Raw genomic sequence first — 27021 nt, 5'->3', positions numbered from 1 at the left:
TCGTACAGATTGCTCTACTGATCGGGACACGGCCACCCAGCCAGCGTAAAGGGACAGACATCGGATGGACGGACGCCTCGATCACCGCAGATTGGGCTGACGGCTCACGCTTCCACGGCGGGGCGTTTTCTGCAACGTCAGTCCACCAGCCATTGCCGCCCTTTCCACGAGTCACCAGCGAAACTGTTTTCACCGACCAGGGCGTCGCCATCCGGCCAACAGCAGCAACGTCCTCCGAGAAGCCTATATCAACGGCGCCGAAGCCGGAGCAGTTCAGTGGGTGTGGCAGCCTACGCTACAACATGCTTAAACTAATTTTCATCGTACAGATTGCTCTACTGATCGGGACACGGCCACCCAGCCAGCGTAAAGGGACAGACATCGGATGGACGGACGCCTCGATCACCGCAGATTGGGCTGACGGCTCACGCTTCCACGGCGGGGCGTTTTCTGCAACGTCAGTCCACCAGCCATTGCCGCCCCTTCCACGAGTCACCAGCGAAACTGTAATCACCGACCAGGGCGTCGACATCCGGCCAACAGCAGCAACGTCCTCCGAGAAGCCTATATCAACGGCGCCGGAGCCGGAGCAGTTCAGTGGGTGTGGCAGCCTACGCAACATCATGCTCAAACCACTTTTCATCATACAGATTGCTCTACTGATCGGGACACGGCCACCCAGCCAGCGTAAAGGGACAGACATCGGATGGACGGACGCCTCGATCATCGCAGATTGGGCTGACGGCTCAGGCTTCCATGGCGGGGCGTTTTCTGCAACGTCAGTCCACCAGCCATTGCCACCCCTTCCACGAGTCACCAGCGAAACTGTAATCACCGACCAGGGCGTCGCCATCCGGCCAACAGCAGCAACGTCCTCCGAGAAGCCTATATCAACGGCGCCGAAGCTGGAGCAGTTCAGTGGGTGTGGCAGCCTACGCGACATCATGCTCAAACCACTTTTCATCATACAGATTGCTCTACTGATCGGGACACGGCCACCCAGCCAGCGTAAAGGGACAGACATCGGATGGACGGACGCCTCGATCACCGCAGATTGGGCTGACGGCTCACGCTTCCACGGCGGGGCGTTTTCTGCAACGTCAGTCCACCAGCCATTGCCGCCCCTTCCACGAGTCACCAGCGAAACTGTAATCACCGACCAGGGCGTCGCCATCCGGCCAACAGCAGCAACGTCCTCCGAGAAGCCTATATCAACGGCGCCGAAGCCGGAGCAGTTCAGTGGGTGTGGCAGCCTACGCGACATCATGCTCAAACCACTTTTCATCGTACAGATTGCTCTACTGATCGGGACACGGCCACCCAGCCAGCGTAAATGGACAGACATCGGATGGACAGACGCCTCGATCACCGCAGATTGGGCTGACGGCTCACGCTTCCACGGCGGGGCGTTTTCTGCAACGCCAGTCCACCAGCCATTGCCGCCCCTTCCACGAGTCACCAGCGAAACTGTAATCACCGACCAGGGCGTCGCCATCCGGCCAACAGCAGCAACGTCCTCCGAGAAGCCTATATCAACGGCGCCGAAGCCGGAGCAGTTCAGTGGGTGTGGCAGCCTACGCGACAACATGCTTAAACCACTTTTCATCGTACAGATTGCTCTACTGATCGGGACACGGCCACCCAGCCAGCATAAAGGGACAGACATCGGATGGACGGACGCCTTGATCACCGCAGATTGGGCTGACGGCTCACGCTTCCACGGCGGGGCGTTTTCTGCAACGTCAGTCCACCAGCCATTGCCGCCCCTTCCACGAGTCACCAGCGAAACTGTAATCACCGACCAGGCCGTCGCCATCCGGCCAACAGCAGCAACGTCCTCCGAGAAGCCTATATCAACGGCGCCGAAGCCGGAGCGGTTCAGTGGGTGTGGCAGCCTACGCGACAACATGCTCAAACCACTTTTCATCGTACAGATTGCTCTACTGATCGGGACACGGCCACCCAGCCAGCGTAAAGGGACAGACATCGGATGGGCGGACGCCTCGATCACCGCAGATTGGGCTGACGGCTCACGCTTCCATGGCGGAGCGTTTTCTGCAACGTCAGTCCACCAGCCATTGCCGCCCCTTCCACGAGTCACCAGCGAAACTGTAATCACCGACCAGGGCGTCGCCATCCGGCCAACAGCAGCAACGTCCTCCGAGAAGCCTATATCAACGGCGCCGAAGCCGGAGCAGTTCAGTGGGTGTGGTGGCCTACGCGACATCATGCTCAAACCACTTTTCATCGTACAGGTTAGTGGCAAACGCCATTATGAATTGAGAAGTAACAATTTGTTCCTCATTGTGCTGCCGCACCCACAATGGCTACTGTGTATTTTCGCTGAGTGCTTTGATTTGTGTAATCTCCTCTTACTCTCTGGAGATATTGAATGTAATCCGGGCCCAGATACGGAAGAAACCGTACAAAAACTTTTGGTAGGTCAAAATAAGATATTCGAGGCGATTAAGGAAATAAAATTCACTCAAAGGAAGGTCGAAGAAAGAATAGGTGCTACTGAAGAAACCGTTGAATCATTCAAGAGCGTCACAGAAAATTTTGACATTTTTTCGAGTACTGTGCTCACATTAAAACAAACAGTTTCTTCGCTCGAGAACAAAATTGACGACCTCGAAAACCGAATGCGCAGAAACAATTTAATCTTTTTTGGAATTCTTGAAAATCTCAACGAAACTAAGCGGGATCTAGAAAACGTTATCATCTCGGAGATTCTTGAAGACAAACTAGGCATTGATGATGTTGGGGTGGAGAGGATTCATAGGATTGGAAGACCGGCCAAGGGGAAATCAAGGCCTGTAATATTGAAACTCTTTGACTATAATGTAAAAGAAAACATCCTGAGAAATGCGCGGAAACTTAAGGGAACCACAATATCAATATCTGAAGACTTTTCGATTCATATTAGACGAAAAAGGAAGCTTCTCTGGAACAGTGCTAAAGAAGACCGTAACAAAAGCGAGAAAGTCGTGCTAAGATTCGATAACTTGATAGTTGGCAATTCTGCTATCAGTGGGATCCCGTGAAAAACGCCCGTATTTTGATTAACTCGAGGCAACGAGACGACAGACACGCGCAATCTAACAACGAATGACAACAGGGCTCGAGATCTCGTTGGTTCACGCTTATCAATGTAAACGCCAGAAGTGTAGTAAATAAAACTGCTTAACTAGAACACATGTTATTGTCCGATGATCCTGATATAGTTGTCATAACAGAAACATGGTTGCACGCTAATATCACCGATAACGAAATCATTCCACCGACACATCAAATTTTCCGAAAAGACCGGGATACGAGAGGGGGAGGAGTGGCAATAGTTCTTAAAAATAATATTGACGCAACATTAATTCCCCATACCTTAAACATCGAATCGATCTGGGTCAAGCTGCGTATTCATAATAGTCCGATTCTCCTCGGGGCGATCTACCGACTGCCAAATGCTTCTGAAAGCGTATTAGAAAAACTATACGACTTCATAAATCTGCTAAGACAACGTTTTTCAAACATTGTAATCGCAGGTGATTTTAACCTTCCCAACATCAACTGGGAAAATTTAACGCCTTTAAACTTTAATTGCAAGCACTCAGAACTTTTGGTTAATATGGCATTTGATAATGATTTGACGCAAATCGTTACATGTCTCACGAGAACTTCAAGTACAACCAATAATATCCTTGATCTCGTATTTATATCTCAGGAGTTGATGGGTAAAGCGTTCACTTGCCAAGTTAGAGAGGGAATATCTGACCACCATTTGGTTTGGTGTAAATGTGTCGGAGAACTTCATACTAAAAAAGCAGACCGATTAATCAAAGTGCCTGATTACACTAGAGCACTAGACGAAAGCATTCTAGATCACCTCGAATTATCATTTGACAGTTTTCGTGAACAAAGTGAACGTGCATTAGATATAATCGATATGTGGCTGTCATTTAAGAATTCTGTTCTATACTCTATAGAAAGGTTTATACCGACACGTTGCAAACGAATACGAAAAAATAATCCTTGGATTACTCGGGAGGTTTTGCATCTCAAACGTAAAATAAACAGAATTAGAATTCAAAACCAAAGAACAGACAAATCTAGGGGGTAAATGTTCGATATAGCCAATATGTGGTTCGTTATAAAAAAGTACTTTTTACATGCATTTTTATTTAAATTTTGCGCGAGTTCGATATCGACAATAATTCGCTCTACGTCGGTCCGTTCTAAACGAATTTCACTGTAGCGAAGACGTGACCGGAGAAGTGTCCCTGCGATGTTCCCAGAAGACGGAAACGGCGGAAAGTATCATCCGTAATCGCCGTGCGTGCTTTGAAAGCGAAGGGAGTCACAGGGTCCATGAGTGCGCAACCACAAGCCAAGGTACGACAGCGCTGCGTTGACTTCGGCGATCTCGTTCTGTTTGGTGCAACACGACGATGCGACAAAGAGCTGAGACGTTCGTGGTGTGTGGTGCGGTGCTTGGAGGTAGAAACCTACACTAACGCGGAGCGCAAATTCGTTGTTGTGGGGTTGAGGTTCAACGGGTTCAGTTTTGTCGTCGTCAGCTGATCCGGGAGGACGCAGCGAGCGTTTTTAAAAGTAAATCTTCCTTCATTCCGTTTCAAAATTAGGAAGATTCCGGACGCATACCATGAGTACAAAGCTGCGGGCGTTTTGAACAAAATTACGTCGATTTAATTGAACAATGGACTTCGGCTTGTGGTCCTAAATCTGCCGTTTTTATGCTTCGTCTTGTAGGACTGCGTTGCAAAGCGACCCGCTCAAACAGCGACGCACACCGCTCGAGTAGATGATTCGGTCTTGCAAACGGCCGGTTATACAGAAATTCAGGAAAACTTAAGTCACAACCGATATTTTCCTGTAAATCTCGAATGAGTTTGTTGCGCTGATCATGCGGTGCGAATAAATTAGGGCAAGATTTCCTACTTGCCCACAGATGCATGAACTGAGACCATTGTTTACGTAGTGAACATAGCGCTTTTCTTTCTTTTGGGAAGAGGCGTCGGTGAATTTACTATGGTACAATCACTTGAGAGTTGAGAAATTGGAGAGAGCGAGCAAGCTTTCCCAACTTTGCCTCCTTCCTCTCAAGCACGGCCCATACTCTCTCCTAAATTCCGTTTAATCCCGTAGCAAGAATGAATACTCACCCCCGATAAGGAAAAAGATGTGTCACTTATGCATTTTTTGCCCTTTGCCTGGATTTTGATGACGTAGGAATTTCGCAGACAACACCCGTAGTATACTCCGTGTATTTTGTGTGGTGCCTGGTATCACAGGAATCTTTCGATACAATGGGATTGCTGATCCTACGGCACAGCCGCCCCTGCTGATAGGGAGCAGTGAACACCACAGGGACATCGTAGTGCGAGGCAACTTTCTTAAGATTATAAGATCATAATCTTAAGAAAGTTGCCTCGCGCTACGATGTGCCCGTGGTGTTCCGCGTACATCGCAGAAGTACTTACCCAGTCGCCTAGCGAAAAGCGCGAAACACGGAGTCCGCACCGTCCTAAGCTTCCCCTGTCTTTGACCTGCTTTAGAGCAGTTTGTACCTGCTAGTAGGTATGCCTACTGAAACTGAAACTTGAAACTATAGTTTCAAGTTTCATTTTTTTTATTTTTTTGTCACATTATGGAAATGTCGTTTTGACTGGAGTCAAATCGATATTTCCATAATGTGACATTAGATACATTTTTGGTGTCCGATCCTATTAAATTTTGGCGATATATGATCAAATCAAAACAGCCAATTAATACCATAACACAAAACGGAACAGAAATTGATGATCCATTCGATATTGCCAGCTCATTCAACGAATACTCCTCATCCGTGTATACCACGGATAACAACAAAAATCCAACTATAGAATTCTCACCGAAAAGCATTCCGAGTGTTACAATATCTAAGCAAGGCATTTTTGCAGCATTGCTTAACCTTGATACTAAAAAATCTGTAGGACCAGACATGATTCCAAACATTTTCTTGAAACGGTATGCGGAATCCTGCTCAAATTTCTTGCTTGTAATTTTTAATAAGTCAATTGAATTAGGGCAAATCCCCGACGATTGGAAAACTGCTAAAATAGTGCCAATATTCAAAGCAGGAGATTCACATCATGTTAATAACTACCGCCCAGTATCAATTTTGAGCAGCAGTGCGAAATTGATCGAGCATATTTTGTTTAAGCATATTGTCTCTTTTCTTGAAGAGAATAACTTTTTCAATAAAGATCAACACGGTTTTAGACGTAATTTATCTACAGTTACGCAACTGGTGCTCACTGTGAATGATTTCGCAAAGTCAATTGACTGCGGATATCAGACGGACGTAATTTTTATAGATTTTGCAAAGGCGTTTGACCGCGTGCCTCACGGAAAACTACTTTTCAAACTGAGATCCTTATTGAACAATGAACAGATATTAAAATGGTTAGAAGCATATTTAAGTAACAGAAAACAGTTCGTACAAATACAGGATTCCCGCTCATCCACATCAAAAGTAGAATCTGGAGTTCCTCAGAAATCAGTTCTTGCACCCCTACTTTTTCTAATTTTTATAAATGACATTACAGTGGACAGATCCGTTCAAATTCGCTTATTCGCCGATGATTGTATAGTTTATAAGCAAGTCAAATGCTCAAATGACCAAGTAGTCCGAAAAAAAAGTTTAGAAATGATCTCAGATTGGTGTGATGATTGGCAAGTGTCTCTAAATAACTAAAAATGTGCGCATATGACCATAACTAGGAAAAAAAACCACTGAATTTTAATTATACTCTTCAAGGAACCGCTTTAAATACTGTATGTGAATACAAATACCTAGGATTAATCTTAACTTCAGATCTGCGTTGGAACTCGCATATTGACTTTATTTCCCGAAAAGCAATGAATAAATTATGGTCATTAAAAAGAAAACTGAAGGACTGGTCGAGCAAAACGAAACTAATGGCGTACAAAACGTTTGTTAGATCTATACTCGAGTATGCCGACGCTGTGTGGGACCCTTACACAAAATGTAATAGTAACAAATCAGAAAGAATTCAGAAGAAGGCATTAAGATTTATATTTAACAAGTATGGCAGAAACACCTCGATTTCGTAGCTTTATGTACAGGCCGGCCTTCCGCTTTTAGAAAAACGCAGAAAGATCAACCGACTGAAATTTATTTTTAATCTAATAAATGGGAACTGCAACTTAAATTATGAAGATTACTTTCACTTCAACACATCTAGGGTCACAATAAATAAACACAGTAAATCAATCACTGAAATAAAGTGCAGGAGCGACTGTTACAAATACTCTTATTTTCCTCGTACTATCCATGCCTGGAATGCGTTACCCGAACAAACTGTCACTTCAAATTGTTTAACGTTGTTTCTAGCATTGATAAACGATTTACCAGAGTTTTGAGGTTTCAGGCCTTGATACCCCTTAAACGAATATTTTTCTGCTCTTTGTGTGTTCGTAATTATATATGTGAAGTGTTATATTTTTTTTTATTTTTTTTTTGGCTGCGCTGCTACATTCTGTGCTTGCATTTTCGTAAAACTTCATCCATGTATCCCTCCTACCTTGGCTGCCCTACGGCGGCCGGTAGTATAAATAAATAAATTAATAATTGCGGAAGAATAGAAGTTTCCGCATGCAGAAGCAAACGGCTTTGAAGCATAAGCGAAACCACTTGTGTGAGAGATAAAACAAGGGGGGCTTTCGACAACACTGATCAGAAACAACGTTGATCACGCCAACGCTTATAGTCGCGGTGAATTCTTCACTAGCCGTCATTGTGACCGATCATCTCGTCGATCCTGTCTGCGCGCTATGCATACGTTTGAGAGGCGTTCGTCCTCGATAAAACGCAGGTTATCGTGAGTGTGGATTACATTAGGAACTTCGACGGACGATTTTAGGACGGCAAGTTGTATTAAGTTAATTGGGCCCGGAATGAGAAGGAGGCTTCCAAGATAGAAAAATAATCTACATAGCAGGTGAGCAGAACTTTAGTACAACAATTTATCGATGAAAGCTGTGCGCAAATCATATTCTACGGAGCACATGCAACCAAAGCATTCTTTAGAGCGATCCGCTCGTGGTCGGAACCTCAGGATACTATACTTACATTGCCCGGGCCCTGTCCAGGAGGTTTAAGTTTATAGCACTGGTTTAGGCTACCGAGCCTTACTGCGGTGCAGTATCTTATGATTGTTTTATGAGCGTACAACACTGGAAAGTGAGCGCGAGCGTCGTCCGGATCCCCTTAGCTTACACGAAAAAACGTGGAAACGACTTTGCGTGTTTGTTCTTGCAAGCGTGCTCAAGCGCTTAGCTTCGACAGTATCGCACGATTTTTATAAAGTGGGTTCCTGTACGGAAATGTCAGATCCATGTCAGATTCCGTCTTGTCCCGTGTCAACCAGGCGGCTATGTCTTCAATCTGCGCTCGATCAGAGGCACCCGCCTTCGAAGTGGGCCGGATCCACTATAAGGCTTCGATGGTTCGGTCGATTCAAAACGATTCCGGTGATTCCAGTGAGTTGACTCCAACATTAGTTGTTTTTTTTTTGACATAGGGAGACGCCGGGCGGAAATATTAATCAGACAAGACGATTCAGCATTCAGCCAAGTTCGAGTTTTAATCTAATTTATCGCCGAATATACGCGAACGCGTATTTGCACTGCTCATCTTGACCGATGGCACGATTCGCACCTCGCGCGCTTATGACGCATCTAATGTGACATTTATAATGCAAGCCCTTTTACTTCTGCAAGGCGGGCACAAGCGGTCGGCGGGGTGCCCAAGCACCAACGCGAGCGACATCCCCGTCGCGACTCGGCGGCACCGGTGGCTGGCGGGTCGCCCTTTTCGGAGGCGCAGTGGTAGCACCTCCTATATAGCTTTCAAGCCTGCGCGTCACTTGACATGACGTCCCGTCCGGAGGCCGTCACGGGCGCTGACTGGATGCGAGCCCCGCGTCAGCCTTCGCGTAGGACCATGATAGGAAACAAGTCCCACGCGAACGCTGACGCGGCACTAGCATCCAATCAGCGGCCATGGAGGCCTCCGGGCGTGACGTCATGTCACGTGACGCGCAGGCTTGAAAGCTGTCTAGGAGGTGTGGGCAGTGGGGGACGGCGTGTGTATTCCTGGGCCGTATGGATCATACATAATACCTCTAGAGGAAACGATCCGCCATTTCTCCATGCATTCTGGCTGCCGCAAGCGGCGGAGCATGGAGGCAGCTCTTGGGGGTCCCCCACATGGTTACCAACTGCCTTCGATTTCACAAATATAATTATATTATCAGAGCAGTTTTATGAACTTCAACAATCCACGTACTTACCGGTGAAGAGATACTCCTGTTCCTTTCGAAGCTTTCTTTTTGCGTAGCGCGCAGGTGTACGGCCTCGCGTCAACCCACAATTAAACCAGATAACCGGCTTCGCGGGTGGGGCCCGAGTGGGCGCGCCCCAGGAATACGAAACCGCGCAACCACCAGATTTCCGAGATTTCGACAGAAGGGAAGTTAATGCAGCTTAAGGAGTATATTGCTGTTTATAAGCGTTGGAATAACTCAGAATTTATTTTACAACGTTAAATTATCACTGTTTATAATGCTGACAGTTTTCGGTGTTCTCGATTACCATTGCGGCTGGCATCCTTGGTTTTTTTCTCTCGCGTTCTGTCGCTCTCTTTCGCGATCTTTCACTCGGGACTCCGGATGTCGGTGCACGCGATTGGCCACTCCTCCTCACCCACTTTTACCCCCTGCCCCGGGCTCGTCCGCTCGAAGCCGATTAACTTTAACCGGGGTAAATAGTTAACCGCATTTCCCTCTTCATACGTACAAGCACCTAGCCAAATTTGATGAGGGCTGGATGCGCGATAGCTCTGTGTTTTATTATGGGGTGGCAGCTCGTGTCCCTTACTGGTTGTAGCGATTATTAGTGGCTTTATTTGAAAACGTTCTCAAACAGAGGGACCCAAGCACGCGCGCTGTCGGGTTTTCGGGACACAGCGCGGCATACAGTTGAGCCTAAGAAAGCAAAAACATTTTGTTGCGTGTGGTACAAATAATAAGTCATGTAAAACCAAATCAACCCGTGTTTGGCAAAGTTTTAAATGGTTGGCTGTCTGAAAACACAACCAGCCTCGGGGAAATTTCCTTTCCAGTATGAAAGACGACGACGAAGTTCAGACCGCTGCCTCCCTGGGCCATACCACCAGCGTCAAGGAGGCTGAACTCCAAGCCATCTAGGCGGCGGTTGAGAGTGCAGAACAAGGAAAACATAAAATGAACATTTATGTCTTTACGAACTCTAAAGATGCCGTACGAGGGGTGAAAAACATGACAGCCGCAGCAAAACGGAAAGCTTCGAGTTGAAGGCTGTGCCATAAAGATACGATGGATTCCCGGACATCAAGGTATCCACAAAAACGACGAGGCACATGCAGCCGCACGAGAGAAGCTACAGGCAGTCCCACCCGGCCAAGGCTCAGTGCACTCCGTCATAGATAAAGACATCGAAAAAGACAACGACCCATCAGAAATCAAAGCCCAAGATCGACTCGAAAGTATTCAAAGACTCGCCGATTTACGCAGGCCGGACGAACACCCGCTTCTACCGACATCTTACAGTCGGTAGAAGCGTGTATGCCTGCGAAGGATGCGCACAGGAGCCGCCATGACACCGGCCTTGAAGTATAAATTTCGCAAAAACAACAACGGGGACGATGCCGAAACTGACATGTGCGATCACTGACAAATATTGGCAGACACCAAACACATCATCTGGGATGGTCCCAAAAGTGATATCAAGCGGAACCTAGCTCTGAATGCTCTACCGCCAGAAGAAAGACCATCCTGCCTAAAGAAATGGGTTCTTCCAGGCGGCACCCCCGAGCACAGAAAAGCAATTTTACACTCACTGATACAGTGCATCAGGTCCGACGGACTCGATATTTACATTTAGCCCCAATCCCTCCTCCCTCCCCCCCCCCCCCCCCCCCCCTGTAGCCAATGACGAGTTTCAAGGGCAACAGGTACCCCACCTGAAAATAAAGCATTTTCTCACTCACTCAAACGATCAAGAAAAAGTGAGCAGTGAAAAGCTGGATCGGCATACCGCCAGCATGGTTGGCGAGCATGTAAGGACAATACACAATGCCTTCTTCATAAAATTGACAATCGTATACCTCGGCTCCAGTGGAAATTGGTACCCGGTCTGCTGCTGCCTGTGTGCCATCAATACCCGGCCGATCGAGTCAAGGCGATCCACCAGGATTCCGAGACGGTGGAATGTCGACAATTACCGCGTCCCTTTAGGCCTAAGTATACTTAGGTCTAAAGGGACGCGGTAATTGTCGGCATTCCACCGTCTCGGAGTCCTGGTGGATCGCCTTGACTCGATCGGCCGGGCATTGCTGGCAGAATTGAAAAACGATTTAAAGAATATAGCGAGATAATTGCTTGTGGTTTGCGATTTAAGTGAGGCAAATGAAATCGACAGCCTCCTGCACCATTCATTGCTGAAGAACGTGCCCGATAGTGTAGGGAGTACGACAGGTTAGTTGCAAAGCGAGCAACGCTCGTTCGGAGGGGCACCCGCATGTTTCCCCACTGTTCCTACTCTGCTGGTCGCGTGACCTAAAATTCCCCCTAGTATAGGAAAATGCGCTGAACTTTCTGCAGTGGTTAGAGTAAACCAGCTTCAAAACAAACGGGCCCCGAGGCGCGTGATTACCCCCCCCCCCCCCCCCCCCCTGTTTACGCCGCTTCGTGGCAACATTCAGCGGATGGCTCATCGAAAAATATTGACCCACTTGGCACACCCGTACACGACGTTTGGCGGCGCCACGCAGGCAGACCAAGTCCCACTGTCCTCTATTTCTCGTCCGGAAAGGGAGTCTCGCGGCTAGAACAGGCAACGGTGGACGGTACCATTGGTTCTCCGTGCCCGTACGCGCAGCAAAAAACGAGTGAAAAAAACAACACGAAAAACACATAGAAACACAGACGGCTAGCGGTTAGGGCGGAGGCGGTGGAGGTGAAAAGGAAGAAAGAACGAGCGAGGACGAAAAAGAGGAGGCTCACTGGTCACTATCGTTCATAAGACCTAAAAGCAGTTCTAAAGAAATCCCTTTATATTTTCTATTGTAGCTTTTGTAGGATAAAAAAGTAATAGGAACGACGTTAATGCCCCGAGGACACCATATATTCTTGCCTTTTGTCACTTCTGGTTATCTGTTCCCATGTTAGAAAGTTTTGCACGCGAGATTCGCGCAGTGGGACAGCTGCCAGCGCGTTCACCGGCCGGGCCATTTTGCGCATCCTTCGATGTGCAGCGGAGCGCAGAAGGGTGGGCTCCTTTGTTCGGAATCCTGTGATTCCAGGGCTCTCGCGTAAATAGTAACAGTCCACTGTTCTCGAGAAAGATGAATACCGCCTTGAGGGCTTTCTGTTTTGTTTGCGCCGTCTCATGCGAACGAATGATTTGTTCTTTTTGTACGGTGGAGGCCTAGTTTGCCGAACGCCGCCCTTAGCTCTGCAGGGTCGTCGGTTTGATCCGCGTACTCGAGCAGGAGGTGGCTGGTGTCCGCCCATTCTCCAAAGGTCCTGCACTCCAAATCAGCCCTCGGCCTGAGGTAGTGCAGTATCACTGGGGTCATGGCACTGCTCTTTCAAAGGCGGTGGATGGCGGACGCTGTCCGATGGTCCCCGGTACCCGGGAAAGCCTGGCGAGGAGGTCTCCCGCCGCGCACTTATTTCGCGTCGGGAAGTCTGGCTTTGGCCGCCCGGGCCGCCAGGGGCGTCGCGTCCACGAAGGGCTCAACGCTGGTCAGCCGGAATGCGGGGTCGCCGAGTACGAGGTTAGCCAGTTGGTCGGCCTTCTCGTTCCCAGCTATGCCGCTGTGGCTGGACACCACTGGAAGGCGAGCCCCGGGCCGGTGTCCGCATGAAGTGTTTAATATTCGTACCCACTCTACGTTGCGCTCACAAAGCCAGCAATTCGTAGAAGGTCCCTCTACGAATTGCTGACTTTGTGCGCGCGACGTAGATTGTTTCTGGCGGCTTCATTTTTGATTGTGTTGTCTGTTACCGATTTTTTATTATACTTTTGTAGTTAACGTGAGAACATTGTACCCGCCCCATGCTCTCGACGGACGTGGACCCTGTTCTTGCCGGTTTCTAGCGTCACGCTTAAATTGTTAAAGTTCTTTTCTTCGTGATTTGTGTTCTACAGAGCGGGTTCACGTTAGAAATTGTATGTGATATAGGCTGTGTATACTGCAATAACAGACGTACACAATCACATATTCCATCAAGTACGTTCCATCAAAGACCACCACATACGTAATTTGGTATATTCAGTCAGGGGCAGTCGGACTTCATCTGATGGACCATCACAGTGCGTTCCATCAGGGGACATCCTGACTGGCAGTTAGGGTCCCAATTTAGGTAGTTGATAGAATTTTTAATACGACAAAGTTCAAACAGAAAAATTCAACGCAATTATTTATGATATTTAGTCTTGAGACTAGGAAGGAAACTCGAAGACAAGGTAGACGGAACAGAAGGAAGTGAACAAGATTCCGTCCTATACTCAGCCACAAATTGTATTTCATCCGGGTCTGGGAGAACTCGGCACAAGCCTAGTCGTCACCAGCCATATGGTCATAGTTGAACTCTTTCGGTAGGACAACTTGTCATAGGGCATCTAGTACAAGGAATTCGCACTGTCCCATTCAGCTTGTGGGATACACGCATTTAGTGGAGGCAGAAAGCAAGCATATACGTTATTGGAAACAAAATGTTTACAGCACAAAAGAAAGTTACGCAGATAGCAAGAAATAGCAAGAGACAAAGAATGTCAAGCACAATATGTACAATGTTCAGCGTCCCAGACCCCAACCGTCAGTTGTGATCGCTCACGATCCTGGGACGTACGTGGTCTTCTGTTAGTACCGATCGCTTGTGGGGCTATGTGGCCATGTAAATGCCCCGGAGATTTGGCGAGTTGGCGGAAACTGGAGCAGTAAAAGTCCATGGTTGGCGAACTCGTCACGGAGCTTTGGTTGGTTGGTTGGTTGATTTGGTGTTAATGGCGCAAAAGCTACTAAGGCCATAGAGCGCCAAAAACAAGACTATTGCTGGAAAGGTTTAGAGAGAAAAAAGAGGCTTTAGTAGCCAGTGATTAGATAAAAGATGGTAATGGGGTACCAAAAGGTAAAAGGATGATGGGCATGATCAGTAGGTTAAGACAGCTACAATCGGTGTAGAAGGCCGAGACTATCTAAGAATTTGAAAGCATTAGTGTGTGTCACAAGTGAATTATCACTTAAGAGCAGAGCTGGGTGTATTGGGACTTGTTCTTGATACAGTTGCGAAAAATACAAAAGACGTTCTTCGTGATAAGCAGGACATTCAACTAGAATATGTAGGATGCTTAAGGCATTGTCACACTGCTCACAAGTGGGGGCATCTTCCCCACGAAGGAGGTAGCCATGAGTCAGATGAGTGTGACCAACCCTGAGCCGGCAAAGGACAACCTCAAAAAAGCGTTCCTGGTGGCGTGCACTCTGCCATTCGCTCAAAAGAGGTTTGATCATCTGCAACTTGTTGCCGATTTCTTGATCCCATTCAGCCTGCCATTTGCACTTAACGTGACGCCTGAGAAGGCCTTTGTAGTCTGCATAAGGAATGTTCTTGAGGTCAATGGTTCGCTTTACGCAAGTACTTGCTGCACGATCTGCGGCCTCATTTCCTGGAATGCCCACATGGCTGGGAATCCAGCAAAAAATAATTTTGTATCCTTGTCTTGAGGCAGCAACAACCTTATTTCGCAGTTCAAGGAGCAAGAAGTGCTTGAGGGGTGTTAATGAAGACAGTGCATGCAATGCACTGAGGGAGTCAGTGTATACGATGGAGCGAGAGAGTTTTTTATCAAGTATGAAGCCTATGGTAAGAAGCAGACCATAGAGCTCTTCTGTAAAAATAGAAGCAGAGGAGTTGATTCGCCTAACAAGTTGGACTGTCGGGCCAATCATGGAACACCCAACAGCAGACTCTGTCTTCGTACCATCTGTGTAGAAGCGTACATATTGGGAATACTGACTTTGCAGTGCTAAGAATTCCTGAAGAAACACACCATTGGGAATATCAGCTTTCTTGTATCGCGCGAGGGAAAGGTCACACTTAATGACAGGGTGCTCCCAAGGTGCTCCTGCAAGGGTAGACTGCACTACCGGGGGCCTCCAATCGAGTCCCATGTTCTCACTTGCACTTTTCAATCTCAGAGAGAAGGGAGGCACAGATGTGGCTTTGTTTTGAAACACTCTTTCAGAGCGCATGTCTTCCACAGCCATTCGCGCAGGGTGATCAGAGATGGACCTGACTCTCAAGGAATACATAAAGCCCAGTGAAAATCTTCTCTTCTCAAGAGACAGCTCGTTGGCCTCTGCATACAGACTTGGCACAGGAGACGTGCGAAAGGCGCCCGTCGCCAACCGCAACCCAAGATGATGGATAGGGTCGAGCATTTTTAGAATGGAAGGCCTAGCTAAACCATAAACAATGCTGCCATAGTCCAGTCGTGATCGCACTATCGAGCGATATATCCTCAAAAGGCACGTCCGGTCAGAACCCCAGGATCGGTGGGACAGGACTTTAAGAATATTAAGTGATTTGTAAGCTTTTAATCTTAGATTCTTAATATGGGCCCCAAAGGTTAGTTTGCTGTCAAATGTAAGACCCAGAAACTTGTACTCATTCTTCACAGAAATTGTGGAGTTGTTTAGTGCAAGAACAGGTTCTGGAAGTAGTCCGCGTTTCCGAGAAAAGCACACACAAACTGTTTTATCTGAGGAGAACTTAAACCCATTTTGATTGGCCCAGGTTGATAGCTTATTGATGGTTAGCTGAATTCGTCGCTCACACAGTGACAGATTGCAAGACGACACAGAGATCTGAAGGTCGTCTACATAAAGTGAATATTGCACCGATGGGGGGATAGCCAATGCAAGGGAGTTCATTTTGGCAATAAACAAAGTGACACTAAGAACGCCTCCCTGAGGAACGCCGTTTTCCTGGACAAACACTTTAGATAAAGTTGTTCCTATCTGAACACGAAAGGTGCGCGTGCTGAGGTAGCTCTCAATGGTACGAAGCATTCGACCACGGATACCCATATCATACAAGTCCCTCAGTGTACCAAAACGCCAGGCTGTATCATAGGCTTTTTCGAGGTCGAAAAATACAGATAGGCAATGTTGCCTATGAACGAAGGCCTCACGCACCGCTGTCTTCAGCCGTACTAAATGGTCAAGAGTGGACCGAGATGAACGATAGCCGCACTGGTTCACATCTAGATGTTTGTTTACTTCAAGAAAATGCATCAGTCTTCTATTAATTATTCGTTCAAGAGTCTTTCCAAAGCAGCTAGTCAAAGCGATAGGCCTATAACTAGCCGCACAGGATGGCTCCTTACCGCGCTTGAGTATGGGTATGACTGTTGCCATTCTCCAGTCCAATGGAAAGTAGCCCTCGAACCAAATACGATTAAAAAGGTATAAAACAATATCATGTGTGGCAGGATGGAGATGTTGAAGCATGTAGTAATGAATACCATCTGGACCAGGAGCCGATGACTTAGAGTTTTGGAGCACCATGTTCAGTTCGTGTAAAGGGGGCATTATAAGCTTCGCGTTCACCACCGGATGTTTTCAGTACCATACTTTCAGCTTTCTTTTTATGTTGTAGAAAAGCAGGCGAGTAATGCTGCGAGCTGGAAATTAATTCAAAATGCTCGCCAAGGATGTTGCCCTGCTCTTCAAGATTGCTTGGACATTTTCCATTTCTGGAAAGAAGTGGAATAGTGAAAGCATGATATGAGCCATTTACTTTATGAATCCTGTCCCATACTTCCTTGGAAGAGGTACTGCTATTGATAGAGGACGCATATTTTTGCCAGCTCTCGCGTTTCGATTTGCGACGAATGTACCTAGCACGAGCTTTCATTTTTCGGAAAGATATCAGGTTGTCCCGAGTTGGATAACGTCTTAGGACACTCCAAGCTTTGTTTTGCTGTTTGCGACTCTCTTTACAGTCTTCATTCCACCATGGCTTCGGTCGTCTAGGGAGCTGTCCAGATGATCGAGGGATTGAGAGTGATGCTGCAGTGAGAATATGGGATGTTAAAAGATGGTTGAGCTCATCAATCGAAAGCTGATCGAGGCGAGAACAGGCCAGGAGTGACGACTGCTTAAAAAGGCTCGAGTCTGCTTTTTCAAACTTCCAGCGTGGATGGCGTGTAGGTAAAGACTGAGGAGTGTCGTTACATTTTAAAATAATGGGGAAGTGGTCACTTCCATGGGGATTCTGATCAACAGTCCATGAAAAATCGGGTAGCAGATTTGCACTGCCAATAGAAAGATCGATGCATGTAGATGACAAGGATGAAGGACTAAAATATGTAGGATGGCCAGTATTAAAAATGCATAATGACTGTGAAAATAATATGGATTCGATTATCTTTCCACGTGTATCTGTATGATCACTTCCCCAGAGGGTACTATGTGCGTTAAAATCACCGAGTAAAAGAAAGGGCTCTGGAAGCTGGCTTAAAAGAGAACCGAGATCTTGTCGCTTCAAAGAAAGAGAAGGTGGAAAATACACTGAACATACAGTTATGGCTTTATGCAACAAGAGACGAACAGCGATAGCTTCGAGTGGCGTCTGAACCGGAACCTCTGCACACGAAATATGTTTTGGAAGCACCACCGCAACGCCGCCACAAGAAATGGACGTGCTAGGGCGGTCTTTACGAAACACACTGTAGCGTCTCAGAAAGTTAGTGTGAGATGTATTCAAGTATGTTTCCTGTAAGCATAAGGCAGATGCCTTATACTCTTCTAAAAGGAACTCAACATCTGTAAGGTTAGTGAATAAGCCTCGGCAGTTCCACTGAAGAATTACAGAGCCCATTTTAAAGGATCAAAGATTTCATAAATGGATTAAAGCAGTTCTACATTTGCTACACCCTAAGGAGGAACCACCGGCTTTTTTCCTTTTTGTTTTGATTTAGCGGTTTGCCATTCCATGTCCTCCTGATCCGAGGAGGGACCTGAAGAGTCGGCAATGTCAGCAGTTCCCACTGCATCCTGAACCTTGGATGCAGGTTTGCCAGTTCCGACGTGGTCGGAGACCTGAGCCACGAGTTTCCGGCCACGGCCAGATCCCGCCGAAGAAGTCTTCGACGTACCAGGCCGAGACCCTCCTACATTCACGCTTTCAACGTCTTTTGACGTTGATGGAGCAGCAGGTGGGCCCTGTTGCTCCCTAACAAGGCGGGCCGCCTCCGAGGAATTGGAACGACGGCCTCGCTCTCCATCTTGAGAAGAGCCACTGGCACGAGGCTGCCTGTCAGCCGGAGCTCGTGCCTGCATCGAATGGGGAGTCTGTGTGCTCCCAGCATTACCTGGGGCACCCTGCTTCCCCGCAGATTGTTTCGGGGCCTGAAAGGGGCCTGCCAAGTCCTCAAGAGAGAACTGAGTGGCCCTGGATTCCGTACGCGGTGCAGGGCCCCTGCGCACCGCGTCAGAGTAGGTACCTTTGGAAATGAAAGAAAACCTTTGTTTTGCTTCAGGGTACGATAAGTTCTCTTTGGCTCGTAAGGCGAGTATTTCCTTTTCTTGTCGCCACAGCGGGCAGGACCGAGAGTAAGCAGGGTGAGGACCCGTGCAGTTAGCACAGGCAACTGAACCTTCACAGATGTCGGCCACATGGTCGTGGCTCCCAAACTTTGCACACGTCTCCCTCCCCCGACAGCTTCGCGATCCGTGACCAAAACGCTGGCAACGGAAGCATTGCTGTGGGTTCGGGACGTACGGTCTGACACGGCAGTTCAGGTAGCCAGCTTTGACGAGTGCAGGAAGCGTGTGACATTCAAACGTCAGGATAAGGTGCTTAGTTTTCACCTCTGCACCATGACGCCTCATCATAATGCGTTTGACCGCCACTACTCGAGATGCCCGCAGGCCTTCCAAGATCTCGTCTACACTGCTGGAAAGTAGATCATCTTCTGAAATCACCCCTCGAATGGTGTTGAGGGTTCTGTGTGTGCTCACTGTTACCTGTATGTCACCTAGAGATGTCAATTTTAGAAGAGTAATGCTCTGGGACTTTTTTGCAACTTCAACAAGCAGGTCACCAGAATGCAGTTTCTTCGCTTTGTAATCACCACCTATTTGACTGTCGAGAACTTTTGCTACAAGGAACGGTGACATCTTTGATAGAGGATTGTCAGGGACCTCGGAGTGGATCACCATAAATCTTGAAAAAGTTTCATCTTCTTTATCTTTCACTATGACTGTTCGTTCGGGACGATGCCTCTTAGCGGCACGACCAGAACTGGGGGTTTTGGTTTGGGGGGTTGCCATAAGAGGCGAAGTTTGTTCGGAACCTGTGGTGTGCCGCCCACCACGGAGCCCAACAAGGGAATAGATAACGCACCATAACAAAAAGGGCTTTGCTGGAAACGTTATGCTATTAGCACTGCCCAGGAACTATACCCAAGTGTGGTTCTGGACAAGGGGTCTGTCGCCACCCAAGGTTAGCCCTTGCCGCCAAAGAAGTTGAAAAAGGAAAGAAGAGAAATGAGAAGAGTGAAAAGGAGGGGAAGACAAGGGTGAAAGTAGAGAGGGGATAGTAGAAGATGTGGCGACTAGACTGAATCATCCTGGCCGGGCCTTACCAGGACTCCCGTCTATGAGAAGCAGGGGCCAAAGTGGTGTATTGCCTCGCCCGGGGGGCCCCGAAGGGTCCAAACCTACCCCGGGCTTGGCTCAACCACCAGGATGCCCTTTTCCCCAGACACGGGACAGCCACGCACAGCCAGACGTGGGTGGGTCTTACCCACTTGTTACTCAGGGTCCGTTATGTAGCCAATGTGGCTGGGGTCCGTGGTGACGCTACTCACCAAGCACCGAGCACCTAAGGCGCAGGTGCCCCCTGCGGGGCACGGGGTCCGTGGGGACGCCACTCTCCAAACACCTGCTTTCACAGGTGCCCCCTGCGGGGGCCGTCACGGAGCAACGCCGGCTTAGACCTTCTCCTGGGACACTTCTTGGCTTCTGCCTCTACGCTCGCTCTCCCAAGCTCTTTTTCGTTTCGCAAGCTCGTGCTTTCTTTCTTTTTTTCTTTTCCCGTCATGATCATTACATTCGCCATGCCGAGATACTCGTCACGTGGAGAACTCGTATAAGGACGTAGTCTTTTTTACGTGATAACTGCACGTTTTGTTTTTAAATAATTTAATTTGGTTTCGTAATAAGATTATTCGGTATCGCAATGAGTGAGTAACAATTCTCAAATTATGTTGGAAGCGAAATAATTATGACATACATATCTGGAGATATAACATCAACTTTCAATATATCGCAGAAAATAAATACATATACTCCTTGGAATACTATGATGTATGTAGCGCAAAACAGAAACCATAAGCTAGGCATGGAGGTCCCAGACCTATAATAGACTGCTTCCATAAAGCCCTACATGCATCACGGCGCGCGTTGCACTCTGGGAACTAGTTGGCCAGCCAGGGAGGAGGGTGGCATGGTTTCGGTTTCGATTGACACGTCGACAAAAAATTATACACAGAGCGTGGACTATTAACGGCCGTTATCTCATGTTTTCTGGTCCCGAGAACGTCATTTGTGGTCTCTAAACTAACCTAAATGGCCCGACCTTGAAGCTTTACACAAGCCCGTGACGCATAATTTGTCTTAACTCATGCTTGTTGTATTTTTGTACTTGATCCTTTCTGTTAGCGTTCCAATCGAGGTATGTGGACGAGCCAGTGCTGGGAATCTCGACGCTGCGAAGCTCGGGGATCTTGCCTATGTACGAATCAACAAGCTGTAGCAACCAATAAGTATGCATACATTGAGCTCGCGCCTTTACATTAGTGTTGTTGATCAGGAAATTTGTTTGTTTCGTGCGTCCATAGACGAAAAATCACTTTTTGCAATTACTGTTTTTCTTAATACGCCTGAGTATGCGAGGTAAAACTCGGAGGCGCCATTGAAAAGCTCAATTTTAACACACTTTTAATCTCTTATCTGCACTGACCCGCAGCACTGCACGAAGTGAGGTCCCCACCCGCTTGCATTTCACTAATGTCCAACATGGCGTATGCGCATAAAGTTATCCTGCAATCATATAGGCACATTCGCACATACAGACCATTTTTAGAAAGCAAAGGTCGAGCACTTGTGTGAAGAATGTCGCACCGTTCGCCGGGAGTGCGCCGGACGGGCAAGAACCCCTATGCGGTGCGCCAAACGAACGAAATTATTCAAAGCGCGTTTGACAGTTGCTAATGGCCATAATATTTGTTATGTGTTTGCTTTCTTCCTGCCCGAGTATGTCGAGATAATTTCAGACACACCGTTCAAGCACAGATCTTGGGCGTCAGTAAAAGCTCGTCCAAAGGCTTAGCGAGGAGTAGGGGACGCTTGTTAGGGCCTCCGTCGTAGCTAGCCGATCTCAGCGTTTGCAAAAACTTAATGTTCTATCAGCATAAAATTTGAGTGGGAGATATATGATGACACGAGGAAGACATCATAGTAACTTTTGTGCAGTAGCGAGGTCGAATTTATTGCGTTTCCTTAAAAGTTCATGCGTCAACGCTGGGCTCAACTTTGATACTCCTGTGAGAATGCGGCTTGCTTTTTGCCCAATGAAGTAACAAGAAGCGGACGTTTGGCAAACAAAATAGGTGAAAGGCTCCAGGTGAACGAATTTCAGTTCTAGTTCACTGGTACTATAGTCGGATGCAACCTAAGAACAATCTTTTAGCTCCACCCACAAGCGCATTGCGCCCATCTGAAGTGCCTCCGCCGTCGAGAAAGTAGTTCGCTAGCAACGTTGCTTTTTCTTCCTCCACGAAACCTGTCTTAAACTACTACAATATTTATTTAATTCATTCAGGACATTTAAATAAGTTAGAATACGTTTTTGTCAACGAAATAGCTGTTTAGTAAAGAAAGAAAGAAAGTCATATCCAATGTACCGTCTTCACAATTCATTTTCTGTCCAAGATACTGTCTAACATACCGTCTAACATACCTCTCAGCAGTGCTAAGCCTCGCGCCCGCTTCGAAATTTTCGTTGGCGATAGCGTTGCTGGATTCTCACGTTGTCGCGCAAAAACTGCTGCAAACGCAAGCCGATACCATCAAGATTTCGTGGCGTAACCTCGGGCACGTAAAACACGGTGCAAAAAAGCAGAATAATTGTCACGAGAAACTATAGCATCGCGTTGCTAAGGCCAGCAGCCATGTTGAGCTTTTTTTTTTTTTCAAAAGGATCGCGATTGGTCCACAGAATCGTGACGTCATGAAAACAATTGGCTGGCGTTTCTCGACGTAGGATTACATTTTCCTCTGAGAGGCATTTGCGGTTTTTTCTTAGCTTGCAACCGACTATAGACGGGATTATTGAAATTGAACTCAAAGATGCACTCGTTGGGTGAGGTGACTAAGCCACGTCTTGCTACGTTTGCATACGCACTCATAATATCCGGTGTTTCGGGAACCAAGAAAAGTGCCCCTGTCTTCGTTTTGTATCGCTCGAGAATGAGTGTATTGTACGTTCGTGAAAAGTCAGATAATCGAAAAAGCAAGCAGCGCGTTCGGTCGCGGCGTAATAGCATGAGATGAAGCTGCTCAGTCGAAACCGAAACTGAGCGGCCAACTAGTTCCCAGAGTGCACTGCGTGGTATTTCGCCGCGATGGGGCGCATCGGTTTTGGAAGAAGTCCATTGACGATTTGCAAAAAAGCTGCTGCGCATGCGAGAGCAGTGTGTGTTGTTGCCAGCGCCCCCTGCTCGGTTGGAAAACAAATGGGCGTGACGGCTATTCCTAGGCGGCAACAGGCGCGGAAGCGGGTTCGATTTGTTTGTCGCTAGGGGTGTCGCGAACTTTTGTCGAACCAGATTTTTTGGTCGAACTTTCGGCTTTTTCACCAGATTCGACCGGTTCGACTTTGTGGACAGTGTGGCCAGACCTTGATATAAGCACGTCTAGGTTTGGAGAATTTATTTTCTTATGCAAAGGGTTCTTTTATTTTGTGAACAGCTGCAATTGAAAGAAACTAATTCTATTCACTGAAGAAGTTAATAACTTAAATTTTAGTACTGTATTGACTGAAATAGCCGATCAGCGCTGCACTTAATTCATCTCTTAGCCATTACCATCCAATCCGAAGCCAACTGGCCAGCCTGTCGCGCATGCGCACACGAGTCGAACCTCAATACAAGGTTCGACGAACTTTCCACTAAAAGTTCGAAAAAGTCGAACCTGGTCGAACTCGAACCGCGGCCGGTTCGCGACACCCCTATTTGTCGCCATGCCAGCCCACTGTGTTGCGCTTGGTTGCACGAATTATTTCGACGGCAAAGAGAACGCCAAGTTTTTTTAGATTTCCGTCGGCCAGGCTGTATCCTGCGAAAAGAGAAGCTTGGGTAGCTGCCGTGAGGAGAAGAAACACAGACGGCTCACCATGGCAGCCGAACGAGCACTGCCGGATCTGCAGCGCGCATTTTGTCACGGGTACGTCGATTTTGAACGCTCCTGAAAATGTCGCTTGATTATAATTTGAAATTGAGTTCTAGGGCGGCCGTCAACCTTCCAGAAACACCCCGACTTCGTGCCGACAATCTTCAGCCACACGAAGATTGTGAAGCACCGGGAATCTCCATTTCCCGGTGAAGCACCGGGAAATGGAGAAGAGGAAGCACGGAGGACAGCTTGCGTGCACGAGCTCCAAGGCAAACCAAAACCATGCAGCACGAGTTGTTTTCCAACCACCTTCTAGCCTCGCACCCAAGTTTCCGGCGTTGCGCGATAGGTGGCGCGCAATTTTTTGCAAATCGTCAATGGACTACTTCCAAAACCGACGCGCCCCATCGCGGCGAAATTCCAAGCAGTGCACTCTGGGAACTAGTTGGCCACTCAGTTTCGGTTTCGACTGAGCAGCTTCACCTCACGCTATCACTCCGCGACCGAACGCGCTGCTTGCATTTTCCATTATCTGACTTTTCACGAACGTACAATAGACTCATTCTCGAGCGATGCAAAACGAAGACCGGGGCGCTTTCCTTGGTTCCCGAAACACCGGATATTGTGCGTCCGTATGCGAACGTAGTAAGACGTGGCTTAGTCACCTCGCCCTACGAGTGCATGTTTGAGCTCAATTTCAATAATCCCGTCTAGTACCACTGAACTAGAGCTGAAATTTGTTCATCTGGAGCCTTATACGTATTTTGTTTGCCAAACGTCCGTTTCTTGTTACTTCATTGGGCGAAAAGAAAGCCGCATCCTCACAGGGTATCAAAGTTGAGTCCAGCGTTTACGCATGAACTTTTAAGGAAACGCAATAAATTCGACATAACTACAGCACAAAAGTTACTATGATGTCTTCCTCATGTCATCATATATCTCCCACTCGAATTTTATGCTGGTAGAAGATTAATTTCTCGCAAATGCTGAGATCGGCTAGCTACGACGGAGGCCCTAACAAGCGTCCCCTACTCCTCGCTAAGCCTTTTTGGACGAGCTTTTACTGACGCCCAAGATCTGCGCCTGAACGGTGCGTCTGAAATTATCTCGGCATACTCAGGCAGGAGAAAAAACAAACACAAAACAAATATTATGGCCATTAGCAACCGTCAAACGCGCTTTGAATTCGTTCGAGCACTTGTGTGAAGAATGTCGCACCGTGCGCCGGACGGGCATGAACCCCTATGTGGTGCGCATAGGGGTTCATGCCCGTCCGTCGCACTTCCGGGGAACGGTGCGACACTCTTCACACAAGTGCTCGACTTTTGCTTTTTCAAAACGGTCTGTATGTGCGAATTTGCCTATATGATTGCAGGATAAATTTATGTGCATACGCGATGTTGAATATTAATGGAATGCAAGCGGGTGGGGACTTCACTTCGTGCAGTGCTGCGGGTCAGTACGGATAAGAGATAAGAAGTGTGTCAAAATTGAGCTTTTCAATGGCGCCTCCGAGTTTTACCTCGCATACTCAGGCATATTAAGAAATACAGTAATTGCAAAAAGTAACATTTCGTCTATGGACGCACGAAACAAACAAACTTCCTGATCAACAACACTAATGTAAAGGCGCGAGCTCGATGAATGCATACTTATTGGTTGCTACAGCTTGTTGATTCGTATACAAGCAAGATCCCCGAGCTTCGCAGCGTCGAGATTCCCAGCACTGGCTCGTCCACATACCTCGATTGGAACGCTAACAGGAAGGCTCAAATACAAAAATACAACAAGCATGTGTTAAGACAAGCTATACGTCTCAGGCTTGTGCTAAAGCTTCGAGGCCTGGCCATTTAGGTTAGTTTAGAGACCACAAATGACGCTCTCGGGACCAGAAAATCATCTCTTGTCGACGTGTCGATCGAAACCGAAACCATGCCACCCTCCTCCCTGGCCAACTAGTTCCCAGAGTGCAACGCGCGCCGTGTTGCATGCAGGGCTTTATGGAAGTAGTCTATTCACCAGAGTCGTAGACGATGTGTCTGTTTGGGCTCGTGGGAATGATCTCCGAAAGCAGCGAGAGATACTACCAGCTGTCTTCGACACAATCGATGCTAACCTAGCTCATATCCGAAGGCGAGTAGTGCCGGAGAAGGCAAAACACACGATCGCCAACAGCCAGAGAATTTGAGTGAAAGAAGACTACGAGGTGAAGCTCAAGCTGATCCTGGCGGTGTAGCAAATCCAGGTGTCCCCTTCGGTAAATATCCTGGGGATCATCATCGAGGGCAAGGAGACGCCTGGCTGCGGGACTCACTCGAGCCATGTAGCTGGGCGCTCAACATGATCCCACGGATCTGCAATGCGTGCGCTGGAGAGACGTTAGATGTTGCCGAGAGAATGGTCAAGGCCCTTGCAGTCTCCCGTGCAGGCCATGGAGCGCGGTACTTTTGGCTCACGGCAAGGCAGCAGAAACACCTCGAAGCCTCGAACAACCAGGCCATGAGAGCCATCACCGGACTGCCCCGCTTCAGCCTTCTCGTCAAGCTGGGACAGTACAAGCAGTTGAACTAACTCCAGCATGTCGTGGAAGCGAGAAGAAAAGTGCGCGACGAACGGCCAAAGACAACACAGAAAGGCAGAGATATCATGCGACTCATGAAGTCACTAGATAAACTTCACGAGCTACAGGAACAACTCCCCCATGGGATGACCTCCAAATCATCACGAACAGCAAGCCGCTAGGGACATCCGAGAAAGCGGGCCTCATACAATTGGCCCGCAGGGTCAGAGCACACACAAAGATGATGAAATGCTGAAAGCAAAACAAAACTGTGGTAAATACTTGCACGGACACTGCATCGCTCAAAGGCCCCGTCACCCTCAAGTCGGCTGTCGCGGTATTCCAGGCACTACGACTCGAGGTAATCGGAGCATTTTCCTCAACAGTATCGACTAAGGAAGGGAAACCGGCAGTCATCTGCCCTGCGCTCGAGGCGGCCGTAATTCAAGCCACCGACCTGCCCGAGAACCTTAGGATCTTTACAGATTCTCAGGAGGTCATGAAGGAGTGCAGAACGAAGAATAGCCGAAGCATACAAGAATACGAGATCACGAAACGCGCCGCGATACTTTGGTCGAAAGGACTCAATGTCAGAACCGAGTGGGTACAGAGATACCCGGCAATAAGGAACCTCATCGCCTGGCGCTCGAAGCCCTAGCTATTTCTTCCTTTCTTCCGCAGGCCCGAAGGCGGAACGCTCTCACTCTACAATCTCCTGTATGACATGACCTCTCGCGATCGAGCACTTCCCGTTGACTGGAATTCCCAAGAATTTGATCCGCCGGAAGAGAAGGCCGATATCAAAGATGACTATCAAACCAAACTCGAGAAGCTCACGAGCGTCCATACAACCTGCTCTCTTCACGGGGCT

General features: G+C 47.8%; 1 pseudogene; it reads left to right on the top strand.

The window, feature by feature from the left end:
- The first annotated feature begins 1887 nt into the window (after window positions 1–1887).
- On the top strand, window positions 1888–26808 carry LOC115330052 (annotated as a pseudogene).
- The last annotated feature ends 213 nt before the right edge of the window (window positions 26809–27021 follow it).

The sequence above is a fragment of the Ixodes scapularis genome, unplaced genomic scaffold, assembly GCF_016920785.2.
Source record: "Ixodes scapularis isolate PalLabHiFi unplaced genomic scaffold, ASM1692078v2 PGA_scaffold3__209_contigs__length_174095766, whole genome shotgun sequence".
Classification (NCBI taxonomy): domain Eukaryota; kingdom Metazoa; phylum Arthropoda; class Arachnida; order Ixodida; family Ixodidae; genus Ixodes; species Ixodes scapularis.
Note: the sequence above shows the minus strand (reverse complement) of the source record. Positions and strands in the feature narration are given on the sequence as shown.